The sequence below is a fragment of the Peromyscus maniculatus genome, chromosome 10 (assembly GCF_049852395.1).
Source record: "Peromyscus maniculatus bairdii isolate BWxNUB_F1_BW_parent chromosome 10, HU_Pman_BW_mat_3.1, whole genome shotgun sequence".
Lineage (NCBI taxonomy): Eukaryota > Metazoa > Chordata > Mammalia > Rodentia > Cricetidae > Peromyscus > Peromyscus maniculatus.
This window is the reverse complement of record NC_134861.1, coordinates 85193168-85205888: the sequence shown is the minus strand read 5'-3', so window position 1 is coordinate 85205888 and position 12721 is coordinate 85193168.

Below are 12721 nucleotides of genomic sequence, written 5' to 3'. Positions count from 1 at the left end.
CTAAGCAAAGGAGATTAGATTTAAGGTTCTTGTTTAAAAAAAAAAGAAAGAAAAGAAAAAGATAATTACTAATTTTAAATACTTTACATTGGATTGAATTGTTTTTTTTTTTTGTTTTTTTTTTTTTTGTTTTTTTGTTTTTTCGAGACAGGGTTTCTCTGTGTAGCTTTGCGCCTTTCCTGGAACTCACTCTGTAGCCCAGGCTGGCCTCGAACTCACAGAGATCCGCCTGCCTCTGCCTCCCAAGTGCTGGGATTACAGGCGTGCGCCACCACCGCCCGGCTTGAATTGTTTTATATTGTATACAAATTTAAAACTTATATTGTTAGAAAATGCTATATGTATATTTCTAATTGTATTTATACCATTCAATTAACAATGTAATGCAAATTTCTGATCCTTCAATGTTATTATTACCAACTATTAGGATATAAAGAAATGAAAGTTAGTAGTTAGACATTACAATAGAACTTGTAGTCATATCAGATATGTTTTAAAAATATGAGCAGAGATGTTTTAGACAGGTCATCTTCAAACCCTTCAGAGATCTACACAATATGGCATTTCAAATGTTTTAATAACTTAGAAAATTTTTCTTTTTTGAGACATGTCAGCTCCTGGAAGTACCAATCTACTTCAGAGAAAATATGGGCATTGAAGAAACTGCATATGGAGTCAACTTTCATTGTGGCAAGAATTAGCCACTGGACAACAAAGAATCCTTGAATCAACAGGACAAAATGGACAGACAGGACACGAAACAAAGGACTACTGATTCTTGCCAAAACAAGTGTGGTTATGGCCTTATCAAAAGGCATCTTCTGAGGCCAGGACAATATGGCCCAATCCCTGAAGTGGCTTTCGCAATCCGAAAAAGGTACAGTGCCCTTTTCTTCGAAGGCAGCTTAACAGGCAGAGGGCCAATGGCTTCTGTTGTGCAATGGAACACAGCTGAAAGCTCACACCTCTCGATAGTAGAATGGCATTAAATAGAGGGACGTGGACAAGAAGGGGATGCTGAGATGAAGCCATATATACACAGCCAAGAAGAATGAACAGCTGAATTAAAAAACTGTCAACAATTTCCAGAATTTAAAATCTTGAATCATGTCAGGACACTAGTGGAATTCAGGTGTTTCTGGTACGTGGACTGCTCTCACCCAATGTGAGGTTGAACTGTTGACCTTGTGTACATCCTACATCACAAATGAGTCTGTCAGATACACTAAGCCTATAGGCTGAAGATGATGCCCCAACACTGCGGAGAAACCTCAGGTGACTGCCCAGGCAGCTGGCTGTTTCTGTCAACTCACAAATTTTTTGGCAGTTGCTTGCATGCACTTCCTGTTTTTATTTTTGTTAGCTAATATTATTCCCTTCTTGGGTCTCTGAGGGAGTTGAAGATTAGTTAGTTATGGTTGAAGATTAGTTAGTTATAGTTGAAAATTAATTAGGATAGAAAGTGCATTAGATATATCTTGGATTTACCAAAATAGGATAGATAATGGAATTATTTTCTCTGATTTGTCAAATACCTGTTTAGGTATTTATTACTTGAATATTTTGTATATAGTTATTGTACTTTTGTATATAGTTTTTCTTTTGTTAGTTATAACCTTTTGCTTTTTTTTCTTTTTATTAAAATAGAAAAGGGGAAATGTGGTGGTATTCTAATTGTACTGAAATGTGATTTTGATTGTATATTAATAAATAAAGTTGCCAGGGGGTCAGAGCTATTAGAGCCATAGACAGAGTGTGGCGGTGGTGGCACACGCCTTTAATCCCATAGATCTCTGTGTGTTCAGGGATACAGCCAGCATTGGAGACATATGCCTTTAAGACCTAGGGGGCTGTACATTCAGACAGTGACGAGGCAGTCATGTGTTTGTATAGATGTAACCAACCGTCTTATTAAATAAGAAACACAGAAACAATGCAAAAGAGAAAGCTGAGAGGTCAGAGCTCAGAGCTGAAATCTCACCCTTTCGCTTGCGGTGTCCCAGCTTCCCGAATCAGGGCTCTATTTCCTGTCTGTTAGTCTATTTAAAGAGACAGAACAAGCCACAGCTATCTCACCTCACCAGTTCCTCAGCTGGTCCTGTTTCCTCAGACTGGAAGCTTCTGTGTCCTCATCCCAATAGCTCTCAGCTGAACTGTGTTGCTCCAAAGCCTCAAAGCTTAACCAGCCAAATGCTTCTAGTTTCTGGTCCTCACGCCTTATATATCTTTTTGCTTTCTACCACCACTCCCTGGGATTAAAGGCTGGCTTTCTGGGATTAAAGGCGTGTGCCACCACCGCCACACTCTTGCTATGGCTCTAATAGCTCTGACCCCCGGGCAACTTTATTTATTAACATACAATCAAAATCACATTTCAGTATAATTAGATTACCACCACATGTTTGGGTTTACAACCAATGAGAAGGCAGAACAACATACTATAAAAAAAAACGAACAGACAGGATATAGCTCTCTTTCGGGAAGCTGGGACACCGCAGGCGGAAGGGTGAGATTTTAGCTCTGAGCTCTGACCTCTCGGCTTTCTCTTTTACATTGTTTCTGTGTTTCTTATTTAATAAGACTGTTGGTTACATCTATAGAACGCTGTAAACAACTAGAGGAAAGGGCAAACAAATTAGAAGAAAAACATAAAATCCTGCAAGAAAACAATAAAGTCGTGGAAGAAAACAATAAATTACTGCAAGAAAATCATGAAAAAGCAATGAAACAAACAAAGGAAACAGTCCAAGACCTGAAAAGGGAAATTGAAAAAATAAAGAAGACACAATCAAAGGGAATGCTGGAAATAGAAAACCTGAGTAAAAGATCGGGAACTTCAGATGCAAGTATAACCAACATAATGCAAGAGATGGAAGAGAGGATCTCTGGCATTGAAGATACAGTCGAAGAAATAGTTTCATCAGTCGAAGGAAACACGAAAGCCAACAAAGTCATGAACAAAAATGTCCAAGAAATTTGGGACAACATGAAAAGACCAAACTTACAAACTATAGGGATAGAAGAAGGTGAAGAATACCAACTCAAAAGCACAGATAATATATTCAACAAAATTATAGAAGAAAACTTTCCCAACTTAAAGAAGGAAATGCCTATGAAGATACAAGAAGCCTATAGAACACCAAACAGACTAGATCCCCCCAAAAAAGTCCCCTCGACACATAATTAAACAACTAAATGTACAGAATAAAGAAAGAATATTAAGAGCAGCAAAGGAAAAAGGCCAAGTGACCTATAAAGGTAAACCCATCAGAATAACACCCGATTTCTCAATGGAGACTTTGAAAGCCAGAAGGACCTGGACAGATGTAATGCAGACACTAAGAGACCATGGATGTCAGCCCAGACTAATATACCCAGCAAAACTTTCAATCATCATAGACGGAAGGAACAAGACATTCCAAGACAAAGCCAGATTTAAACAATACCTATCTACAAACCCAGCCCTACAGAAAGCACTAGAAGGAAAATTCGAACGGAAGGAAGTCAGATACACACTCGAAAACACAGGCAATAGATAAAGCCACAACAGTAAATCCCAAAGAAGAGAAGTACACACACAACACCACCAAAAATAACAGGGATGAACAATCACTGGTTATTAATATCCCTTAATATCAACGGACTTAATTCACCTACAAAAAGACATAGACTTACAGAATGGATACGAAAGCAGGACCCATCTTTCTGCTGCATACAAGAAACACATCTCAAATTCAAAGACAGACACTACCTAAGAATAAAAGGCTGGGAAAAGATTTTCCAATCAAATGGTCTTAAGAAATAAGCGGGTGTAGCCATCCTGATATCCAACAAAATAGACTTCAAACTAAAATCAATCAAAAGAGATCAAGAAGGGCATTACATCCTCATCACAGGAATGATCCACCATGATGAAGTTTCAATTCTGAACATTTATGCCCCAAACACAAGGGCACCCACATATGTAAAAGAAACATTACTAAAGCTTAAACCACATATAAAACCCCACACATTATTAGTGGGAGATCTCAACACCCCACTTTCACCACTGGACAGATCTCCCAAATCGAAACTTAACAGAGAAATAAAGGATTTAACTGATGTCATGGCCCAATTGGACCTAATAGATATCTACAGAACATTCCATCCTAACAAGAAAGAATATACCTTCTTCTCAGCACCCCATGGATCCTTCTCTAAAATCGACCACGTACTTGGAAACAAAGCAAATCTCAACAGATACAAAAAAATTAGAATAACCTCCTGTGTTCTATCAGACCACCATGGTTTAAAGCTAGATTTCAACAACAACAAAATCTACAGAAAACCTACAATCTCATGGAAACTGAATAATGCTCAACTGAATCACCAATGGGTTAAGGAAGAAATAAAGAAAGAAATTAAAGACTTCCTAGAGATCAATGAAAATGAAGACACCACATACCAAAACTTGTTGGACACTATGAAAGCAGTGCTAAGAGGGAAATTCATAGCACTAAATGCCCACATAAAGAAGTTGGAAAAATCCCACACTAGTGACTTAACAGCACATCTGAAAGCTCTAGAACAAGAAGAAACAAAGTCTCCCAGGAAGAATAGACGCCAGGAAATTATAAAAGTGAGAGGTGAAATTAATAAATTAGAAACTAAGAGAATAATACAAAAAATTAATGAAACAAGAGTTGGTTCTTTGAGAAAATCAACAAGATAGACAAGCCCTTATCCAAACTAAACAAAGGACAGAGAGAGAGAATCCAAATCAACAAAATCAGAAATGAAAAGGGGGACATAACAACAGACATTGAGGAAATACAGTGAATTATAAGGTCATATTTCAAAAACCTCGACTCCACAAAACTAGAAAACCTAAAAGAAATGGACATTTTTCTGGATAGGTGCCACATACCTAAGTTAAATCAGACCAGATAAACTATTTAAATAGTCCAATAACCCCTAAGGAAATAGAAACAGTCATTAAAAGTCTCCCAACCAAAAAAACCCCAGGACCAGATGGTTTCAGCACAGAATTCTACCAGATCTTCAAAGAAGAGTTAATACCAATACTCTCTAAATTGTTCCACATAATAGAAACAGAAGGAACATTACCAAACTCCTTGTATGATGCTACAATTACCCTGATTCCTAAACCAAACAAGGATGCAACAAAGAAAGAGAACTACAGACCGATCTCCCTCATGAACATTCATGCAAAAATACTCAATAAAATACAGGCAAACAGACTCCAAGAACACATCAGAACAATTATCCACCATGATCAAGTAGGCTTCATCCCAGGGATGCAAGGGTGGTTCAACATACAAAAGTCCATCAATGTAATACACCATATAAACAAACTCAAAGAAAAAAAAACCACATGATCATCTCACTAGATGCAGAAAAGGCATTTGGCAAAATCCAACACCCCTTCATGATAAAAGTCTTGGAGCGATCAGGAATACAGGGGACATATCTAAACATAATAAAGGCAATTTACAGCAAGCCAACAGCCAACATCAAATTAAATGGAGAGAAACTCAAAGCAATTCCACTAAAATCAGAAACGAGGCAAGGCTGTCCACTCTCCCCACACTTATTCAATATAGTACTTGAAGTTCTAGCCAGAGCAATAAGAAAACATAAGGAGATTAAGGGGATACAAATTAGGAAGGAAGAAGTCAAGTTTTCCCTATTTGCAGATGACATGATAGTATACTTGAGTGACCCCAAAGGTTCCACCCAGGAATTGATAAAGCTTATAAACACCTACAGCATCATTGCGGGATACAAGATCAACTCATCAAAATCAGTAGCCCTCCTATATACAATGGACAAAGAAGCTGAGAACGCAATTAGAGATACATCACCCTTTACAATAGCCAAAAATGACATAAAATACCTTGGTGAAACACTAACCAAGCAAGTAAAGGACCTATATGTTAAGAACTTTAAGTCCCTGAAAAAAGAAATTGAAGAAGATGTCAGAAAATGGAAATATCTCCCATGCTCATGGATAGGCAGGGTTAACATAGTAAAAATGGCAATCTTACCAAAAGCAATCTACAGATTCAATGCAATCCCCATCAAAATACCAACACAATTCTTCACAGACCTGGAAAGAATAATACTCAAATTCATATGGAAAAACAAAAAACCCAGGATAGCCAAAAGAATCCTGTACAATAAAACAACCTCTGGAGGCATCACAATCCCTGACTTCAAGCTCTACTATAGAGCTACAGTAATAAAAACAGCTTGGTATTGGCATAAAAACTGACATGTGGACCAATGGAATCGAATTGAAGACCCTGACATTAACCCACACACCTATGAACATATAATTTTTGACTAAGTAGCCAAAAGTGTACAATGAAAAAAAGAAAGCATCTTCAACAAATGGTGCTGGCATAACTGGATATCAACGTGTAGAAGACTGAAAATGGATCCATATGTGTCACCATGCACAAAACTTAAGTCCAAGTGGATCAAAGACCTCAACATAAATCCAGCTACTCTGAACCTGCTAGATTAGAAAGTAGGAAGTAGTCTTGAACGCATTGGCATAGGAGATCACTTCCTAGATATAACACCAGTACCACAGACACTGAGAAAAACAATCAATCAATAGGACCTCTTGAAACTGAGAAGCTTTTGTAGAGCAAAGGATACAGTCAACAAGGCAAAGTCACAGCCTACAGAATGGGAAAAGGTCTTCACCAACCCCACATGTGACAGAGCACTGATATCCAGAATATATAAGGAACTCAAGAAATTAGACATCAAAACGACCAACAGTCCACTTGAGAAATGGGCTTTAGAACTAAACAGAGAATTCTCAACAGAGGAAACTCAAATGGCTGAAAGACATTTAAGGAATTGCTCAACATCCCTAATCATCAGGGAAATGCAAATCAAAACAACTCTGAGATACCACCTTATGCCTGTCAGAATGGCTAAGATCAAAAACACTGAAGACACTTTATGCTGGAGAGGATGTGGAACTAGGGGAACTCTCCTCCAATGCTGGTGGGAATGCAAGCTTGTACAACCACTTTGGAAATCAATAGGGGGCTTTCTTAGAAAATTGGGAATCAATCTCCCCCAAGATCCAGCTATACCACTCTTGGGCATATACCCAAGAAATGCTCAATCATACCACAAGAGCACTTGCTCAGCTATGTTCATATCAGCATTGTTTGTAATAGCCAAAACCTGAAAACAACCTAGATGCCCTTCAACTGAAGAATGGATAAATAAATTGTGGCACATATACACAATGGAATACTACTCAGCAGAGAAAAACAATGACATCATGAGGTTTGCAGGCAAATGGATGGATCTAGAAAAAATCATCCTGAGTGAGGTAACCCAGACTCAGAAAGACAAATATGGTATGTACTCACTCATAGGAAGATGCTAGATTTGGAACAAGGATGACTGGACTGCTACTCACATCACCAGTGAGGCTACCTGGAAAATGGGACCCCAAGAAAGACACGGAGATCACCTAATGATGGAGAAATGGATGAGATCTACATGAAAAGCCTGGACATGAGTGAGAGCAATGAAGGGCGACGGTCGAGGGAAAGAGAGCAGGAGATCCTAGCTGGATCAAGAAAAGAGAGGGAGAACAAGGAATAGGAGACCATGGTAAATGAAGACCACATGAGAAGGGGAGGAAGCAGAGAGCTAGGGAGGCCCACGGAGATCCACAAAGATACCCCCGCAAAAGACTGCTGGCAATGGTCGAGAGTCGGCCGGGACTGACCTACTCTGGTGATGGGATGGACAAACACCCTGATAGTTGTGCCATAAACCCCATCCAAGGACTGAGGAATCTGGATTCAGACATCCACAGCTGGGCCCCTGCTGGAGCGCTGGGGGTCTAATTAGTGAGAAAGAGGAGGGTTTATATGAGTGAGAATTGTTGAAGCCAAGGTTGGATAAAGCACATGAACAAATAACCAAATGAATGGAAACACATGAACTATGAACCACAGGCTGAGGGGCCCCCAACTGGATCAGGCCCTCTGAATGGGTGAGACAGTCGATTGGCTTGATCTGTTTGGGAGGCATCTGGGCGGTGGTGCCTGGTCCTGGGCTCATTGAATGAGTTGGCTGTTTGAATCCTGGGACTTATGCAGGGACGCTTGGCTCAGTCTGGGAGGGGGAGACTGGACCTGCCAGGACTGAGTCTACCAGGTCAAACCTGGTCCTCGGGGGAGACCTGGATCTGGAGGAGGTAGGAATGGGGGGTGGGCTGGGGCGGAGGGGGGTGGGGGGGATAGCAGGGGAATCTATGGCTATTGTGTGGAACTGAATGGTGTTGTAAAATAAAAAAAAATGATAAAAAGAAAATGTGAGCTGAGTAAGGGCTGTGTGAGAGGAAACAACAGTTGTGAGGGAAACAGGAAGTCCTTAGTAAGTTACTTATGCTTAGATGTTCTCATTTTGATGTAATTGAAATAGTTAAGATAAAAGAAATACTTAATTCAGTGATGTATATTTTAAAGATAACTTGACTTCAAAATTTGGGTCTAAGGATATGTTGCTTTGGAAAGCAGGCTCTGCTTTTGTTTCAACAGAAAGCCAGAGGCTATGGATTTGTTCCAGATTAAGATACATCAGGTTTGACCAACCAAGACCGCCTGAAAGGTCTCTGATGACACCATAGCCCAGATGTTCCAACATCCAGAATGGTTTCAAGACAAGTGGCTCAGACAATATAGCTTCATGGACTACCACATAAGCCTAAAATTTTCTTTGTGTCCCTATAAGATACAGTGACTCTATCCAGAAGGATGTAGTAAGAGAAGCTCCGCCCAAATTCCCAAATATACCAATCAGGCTTTGAAGATAGAATTGGCTCAATGCTTCTCTAAGCCCAAGCATATTGCCAAAGAAAAAAAGTTAAGAGATACTTCTGTCCCATATCAAAAGAGCCCTCTAGTGTGGGACAGAGAAAAACCAATAGTTTTATTTAAAACAGGTCGATTATAAATGCAATCTCTTTCTAATGAAAAAAACGGGGGACAATATAGATAATGATAGGATAAAAGGGTAGATTGTTGAACCTACTTTTAAAGAGCAACAACTTGTTTTAAATGTTTTACATTGGTATAGATTTTAGTTTATTGATATAAATTTAAAGTTAATTTTGTTATATTGTGTGTGTATTTCTACTCGTGTTTAAGGTATTATGTTTGTACAGCTCATTTAAAATTGTAATGGATAAATAAGAAATAGATTAATAATTAGTCATCTATGATAATCATACTTGGAGCCATGTTAGTTAAGTTTTCTAGGTATATATAGATATATTTCAGACAGATAGGCAATCCTCAAACACTTCAAAGACCTACAGAATATAGCATTTAAAATATTTTAAAAATTTAGACTTTCTGGACAGTAAGACATGTCTTCTCCTGGCAAAACCAATTTACTTCAGAGAGGAGGATGGGCATTGAAGACACTCCATATGGAGTTTATCTTCTTCTTGACAAAAATAGCCATTTGGGCAAGAAATTGCTTTTGCCTGGACTGCTTGAAAAAATGTATCACTGGACATGCAGGACCCATAGGAAGGTGACCACTGAACTTTGCTTGGCAAAATGGTCCTTTAGGTTCCTGCTTTGCAGAGGAAACTGCCAGACATTGTACAGGACACAAAGAAAAGGGACTGAGAGACCTAGGCCTATGGGATGAGACAGATGCCCCAGTTTACAAAGAAACATTAGGTGACTGTCCAGGCTGCCAGCTGTCTCTGTCTACTCTTGCAAGACTCCTGGAAGTTGCTTGCATCCTTATCCCATTTCTCAGATAATATTATATTCTTCTGAGGTGTTTGATGTAGTTGAAGAATAGATGGTTATAATTTTCCTTAGTTATGATAAAACATAGGTAAGCTATGAAACCTTATACTCACAAATATAAGATAGATGAGATATCTTCTCCAATTTTGCCAAATACAAATAGACTAGTAATTATAAAAGACTAAATATTGTAACTGTAATTCTTGCTTGATAATTGTTTTGTTATCTGAAATTTTACTATGTGAAAGTTAAAACCTTCCTTTTTGAAAAAAAAAAGAAAAGAAGAAGTGTTGTGGGATGTTCTGTATGGTAAATGTGTTGCTCTGATTGGTTAATAAATAAAACACTCATTGACCATTAGCCAGACAGGAAGTATAGGCAGGACAAAGAGAGAGGAGAATTCTGGGAAGTAAAAGGCTGAATCAGACCACCCACCATGAAAAGCAAGATGTAAGGTACTGGCAAGCAATGAGCCATGTGGCAACTTATAGACTAATAGATATGGGTTAATTTATGATATAAGAACTAGATAACAAGAAGCCTGCCATGGCCATACAGTCTGTAAGCAATATAAGTCTCTGTGTGTTTACTCTACTCGGTTGGGTCTAAGTGGCTGAGGGACTGGCGGGTGAGAGAGATTTGTGCTGACCATGGGCCAGGCAGGACTGGAGAAAATTCCAGGTACACATAATTCTCTCTAAGTATGAAGTTCCCTTTTGGAATCTAGGAGTGGTTATTGGGACAGTGTCTTCCAGAGAGTGCATCTAGACCTGGCCCCTTTTTGTCCAGTTGAATAGCAACACTTTACTCAAAATTGCCTGCTGCACCCTGGTTTCCATCAGGGCAGGTCCCAATCTTCACTCTATCCTTCCAGTCTTTCTGCTGCCTTTGATACGTTCATCAGGAGGCCAAAGCACAGGTTGAGGGAGAGGTGAGTGTGGCATATAAGAGGATTGAAAAGGAACTTTCTTTACATGTGGGATGTAGCAGGAATCTTAAAAAGCTATTATTAATAAAATCAAACCCAATTTTGACAATATACACAGTCAAGATTCCCTAAAGATGTCTTTGCCCCTAGCAAGCAGGAAATAATTTCAAGAAAACGACGCCCACATTCTCAAGAGAAGGGGTGGAAATTTTTTGGTCATTTAATGAGTTGTGGACATTGTTATGGTTTATGATGGTTGGTTACAAGTTGTTAATTGTTAATGGTCAAGAAAAAATCTGAACAAGGAGATTAGATTCTTTGTGTCCCCATAAGATACAGCAACCCCCTCCAGCAGGAAGTACTGAGAGCTATGCCCAAATTCCCAAATATACCAAGCTGACTTTGGAGATATGTAAAGATTAAAACCTTCCTTTTTAAGAAAAAAAAGGGGAAGTGCTGTGGGATGGTCTGTATGTCAAATGTGTTGCTGATTGGTTAATAAATAAATCACTAATTGGCCAGTGGCTAGGCAGGAAGTATAGGCAAGACTAACAGAGAGGAGAATTGAGAGAACAGGAAGGCAGAAGGAAGACACTGCCAGCCACCTCCATGACAAGCAGCATGTGAAGAAGCCAGTAAGTCACAAGCCATGTGGCAAGGTATAGATTTATGGAAATGGATTAATTTAAGATATAAGAACAGTTAGCCTGCCATGGCCATAGAGTTTGTAAGCAATATAAGTCTCTGTGTTTACTTGGTTGTGTCTGAGAGGCTGTGGGACTAGCGGGAGTCAGAGATTTGTCATGATTGTGGGCCAGGCAGGAAAACTCTAGGTACAGTTTTTGTTTGAAAAAAAAAGAAAAACAAAGAAAAAAGAGAATATAGATTTGAGGTAGATAATTGAATCTACTCTGAGAAAAAAAGATAAAGAAATAATAGGATAAATGTGTAGATCACTGAATCTATACTAAAGAAAAGGGGGAAGATATAAAAATGACAAAAGGTAGACTACTGAATCTATTACGAAAAGAAAAAAAGATAGAATATGGATATGAAAAGATAAAAAGGTCAATTATTGAATCTATATTTAAAAAGGAACTACTTATTTTAAACAGGATAAGTAGTGAAATTTTTTGTCTGAGTTTATCAAATGTTATAGGACTGGACATTATTTTAATGGAGTTTTTTGTCTGAGTCTGTCAAATGTTAATGTAATATTGACTGTGTATACTGTATATACTTACTGGATATAATTTTTCTTGTATTAATTATAAGCTTTTTAAAATTTTAGACAAAAAAGGGGAAATGATGTGGTATTGTGTTCCCAAAAATATTGTGCACCCTAATAAACTTATCTGGGGTCATAGACAGAACAGCCACAATATTAATCACAGAAGATAGGCAGGGGTAGCACAAGCCTTTAATCCTAGCATTCCAGAGGCAGAAATCCATGTGTTCAAGGATACAGCCAAGCATGGTGACTCACATCTTTAATCCCAGAAAGCGGGCTTTAATCCCAGGGAATATGGTAGAAAGCAGAAAGATTTATAAAGCGTGATGACCAGAAACTAGAAGCATTTGGCCTGGTTAAGCATTTGTCTGGTAAAGTTTTCAGGCTTCTAGCAGCAATTCAGCTGAGAACCATTCTGGATGAGGACTCAGAGGCATCCAGTCTGAGGAAACAGGATCACCTGAGGAATTGGCGAGGTGAGGAAGCTAGGGCTTGTTCTGCTTCTCTGATTTTCCAGTATTCACCCCAAAAACTGGCCTTGGGTTTGATTTAATTAATAAGACCATTTAAGATTCCTGCTACAGTGGTCTCCTCATCTTTTCAGGTATCATGCTTTACATGAAACTATAAAAGATCACTAAGAGCCAGTTGTAGAATAATAGGCACAATTTGAAACCAAGGATATAATAATAAAAATTTCATATGGATATGAATTACTATGTATGTAAATTCATAGGCAATACTTGGGTAAGT